General features: G+C 42.6%; 1 non-coding gene across 1 annotated transcript; it reads left to right on the top strand.

Annotated features, from left to right (window-relative positions):
• The first annotated feature begins 1,022 nt into the window (after window positions 1–1,022).
• TRNAA-AGC lies at window positions 1,023–1,095 on the top strand. The gene has a single exon. It is a non-coding gene; the product is annotated as a tRNA-Ala (tRNA).
• The last annotated feature ends 2,477 nt before the right edge of the window (window positions 1,096–3,572 follow it).

The following is a 3,572-nucleotide window of genomic DNA, read 5'->3' as shown; positions in this document are numbered from 1 at the left end:
GCCTAGCTGGCACCTCCACAACAATTTTCCAACTTATCTCCACAACAACCCTCTGCTGTCTCTTTTTCTCTCTGCAGAGTCAATTCTATTCTTTGTACGTAATCACAGGTCTATACTTGCCTCAGGACATTCAGAAAACTGATTGGGACTGGCGTTTCCATGTAAGAGGAGAAAGGATAGGGATAGGGAGGGAGGGAGGGAGGGAGGGAGGAGGAGGAGGAGGAGGAGACAATCTCTTATTAGTCAATATGAATCTTTAAATGTTAGCCTTGCCATTCTTCCTCCCTTATTATAATTTCTCTCTCTCTCTCTCTCTCTCTCTCTCTCTCTCTCTCTCTCTCTCTCTCTCTCTCTCTCTCTCTCTCTCTCTCTCTCTCTCTCTTAGACAAACCAGTCCAAGGCCCAAAGTCAACAAACTTGGTATCCATTGTCATCTGTCTATGACAACATACTAAGGAACAGATGTGTGCTGTGCTGTGCTGTGCTGTGCTGTGCAAGTTACATTGAGAGCTAGAGGTCCTCAGGTCAAAAATGTCAGTTTTGTCAGCAGCCAACAATCACTTAGTTCCATATCTGAAAAACAAAACGTTAAATAGCAATTAAAATATGGGGAAGAAACATCAAAGGGACATAATCAACTGTTGAATTACCTCCAGTTCTTTGTTTAATAATACTTCTTAGATCGCCATGGCCTCTTGAGGACCTGGCTCACTTCAGCTAAGTTTCACTTGGGAACTAAGGAAAAGATTGGAGTTATGCTCTGACTTGGAGAAAATGCTGAAGCCCAAATATTAGGGGACATTCTGGATGGAGGCTTTACCCGCCTGAGTTGGAGGGATTCTCTTACTGCTAATCCAGGCGTCCCTCCGAAGCTCCAAATGTATTGATTCCAGGGGCTTCCTTTGATATAGGTAGGTTGGATTGCACTCTCGCCATGAAGCACCAACCTTCTGTCAGTTGCTCTGCATTATCTTGGCTTCTTTCTTTCCTGGGAAATTGTGCAAGAATGCTATCAGACAGCTGGGGAATTAGCTCAAATGGTAGAGCGCTTGCTTAGCATGCAAGAGGTAGCAGGATCGATGCCTGCATTCTCCAGCCATTCTCCTTTATTTTGCTCCCTCCGTAGAAAGTCCTTCATCCAGTTTCTTCATCTCCTCCAAGGTTCTTTCAGTGTGATGGTCCTTAGCTGCTGAGAAGCTCAGCCTAATGCTGCAAAGTTTAGCTTGAAGAGATGATGGATCCTTTTTCTGTAAGCTGTGCTTTATGGAATAGCTTCCTCTGGAGGCCAAAATTGTCCAAACACTGTCCAAGCTCATAAATAACACTCGTATTTTACAATATAACAATAAGTTAGTTTTCAAAATGATACACCTGGGCGGTTGCAGAACTTTGATATCTACAGGATTTCTTGAATGAGCATGTTAGTGTCCTTCACCCAAGATCAACTTTAATATACGGCTAGTTGTGTTCCATTCCATGGTTTTGTGTCTGACCCCCCACACCACTGTGGTGAGGATCTCTCTTCTCTGCTTCCTTTTACCTGTTGGCCCTCCAAGAGTAGGTGCACAATCCATCTAAGATCAACATGGGCCAAAGAGCAAAGAAACTGCAGGATCACACTAAATGAGGTTCCTTCCTGGAAGCAGAGGAGAAGGGGAAGAGGAGAGGATTCTTTAGCATCATGATTGGTTACTGGTACACACTGTCAGTGATTGACCCAAAGCAAGGTCAATGGTCAAGAAGTAATCAAGAAATATGGCACATGAGAAATCTCATCCTTGAAATGACTTTTTCTCTTGTTGTTAGTATTGGATTTTCGTTTTTCTGTTTTTCTGTTTTGTATTTTATTCTTGTCGATAAAAAATTAATTAATAAAAAAAGAAATAAGGGACATGAGAAATTTCACCCTTGAAATGGCTAGTTATTGTTTGTTTCAGGATTTGATGTTCCTTCAAAAATGATACTAGGAAATTGTAAGCTGGGTTGGTATATAATTTATCCACTCCTTCCGTATAGCTGTCCTGTCTGAGTGGGGATGAGACCTTTGAGGAGATGAAGTTGCTCTTGATAGCCCCTTTGTGTGAGCTCCCTGATTTCAATTCCCTGTGTGCCTGACATCATTCCTTTCCTTTTGGAAAGAAAAACAAAAGCAAACAAATGTTCATTTGTGTGCTTTATTTCAATACAAAGAACCTCCCCATTGACGTTGTGTCCTATTATACTGTACAAGGTGAGACAGTTGGTAGTTTCTGTCCCCACTGTTCCTACCATCCTGGATAATTTATTCTTGTCTTAATTATCCTTGCTGATGATTCTCCAACTTCAACATCAGAAGAACATAAACTGCCCAAGCCAAGATACAACTACATATCCCTCTTCCATTGGTTCTTCTAGAACTTCACCCCAAAACAATGGGGTTATCAGATCTACACAGGAGAACACTCTGCAGATTCTAGTGATTTTCCCTCTTGTTCAGCCTCACCCCTTCTGCCAAGTAGAGAATCTGAGCAAGAATGAAGAAGTACTTATCTGTCCGTTATTTGCTCTACTTTCCTTGTCCTTGGGTAAATTTAAAGAATTACTTATGATAATGGCTTTTACTAGCACTCAGAAAGAGTGGGAGAGACAGAAGGGTTGGAAGCAAGGTCCTGAAAAACGAGGTGACGGTGTGGGTGGGTGGGAATAATCATAATTTCTTGTTTTTGATCTCATACATGACGGCTAACCAAATCCTTATCAAAATTTGAACATTTCCAAATGTTACAGTGCAGTTTATCAGCTACAGTTATGCAAAAATGAATCACATTTGTGAAAATCGCTCGCTGGGTAGATAATCTAAACGTTTGTTTTTGAAAATTTGTATGGTCAACCAGCTCACTCTCAGTGACTCAGTGACTCTGGGCAGCTTACAAGGACAAACTTGGCATCAGGGCTGCCTCTGACCAATTCCTAGGAAAGAAAATCCTTGACTCCATAGTTTCAGAGAAAAGGTACTGAATGCAGCAAAAGTCAGGCAAGATCTGAAGCAAACACGCATAAAAAACAACAAATTAAAAATCACCCCAGAGCCCGCCCACCCCAGTAGTGAAACAGACAGAATCCAATCAATGTCCAGAAAGATGTTCAGGTGCTCCATGCCACCTTCGTGCATGCCATTCCAGGTGCTCCATGCCACCTTCGTGCATGCCATTCCCAGGACGGTTGGCCTTGAAGCTGTGAAACAACCCAAGCTGGCCTCTCTGTCTTCCATAAGTCCAATCCTCCCCATCAGTTCCCAGCATTTCCACTTTCACCCCACCTGCACCCTTCCCCTCCCAAATGCCTTTGCTCCTTCCCTCCCCATTTCCATGGCAGCTGGCAGCAAACTTGAGGAAAAGCGAAGATGGCCAGGTTGACACTTGGTTGACTGTGCCATGAACCCTAATAATATATTAAAAGTCAATGCAGCCTGACTTCCAGCCAAATGAAGGTGATTTGGCTAAGGATAAACCTCTTTATTGGGATTAAAACCCTCAAGAGTTCCCCAAATCTGGTTCATTCATGTGATACAAATACTAAGGAAGGAAGGAAGG

The sequence above is a fragment of the Protobothrops mucrosquamatus genome, unplaced genomic scaffold, assembly GCF_001527695.2.
Source record: "Protobothrops mucrosquamatus isolate PMUCROS unplaced genomic scaffold, P.Mucros_1.0 scaffold11090, whole genome shotgun sequence".
In the NCBI taxonomy this organism is placed as follows: domain Eukaryota; kingdom Metazoa; phylum Chordata; class Lepidosauria; order Squamata; family Viperidae; genus Protobothrops; species Protobothrops mucrosquamatus.
The sequence above is the reverse complement of the archived record's forward strand: the minus strand, read 5'-3'. Positions and strand labels throughout refer to the sequence as shown.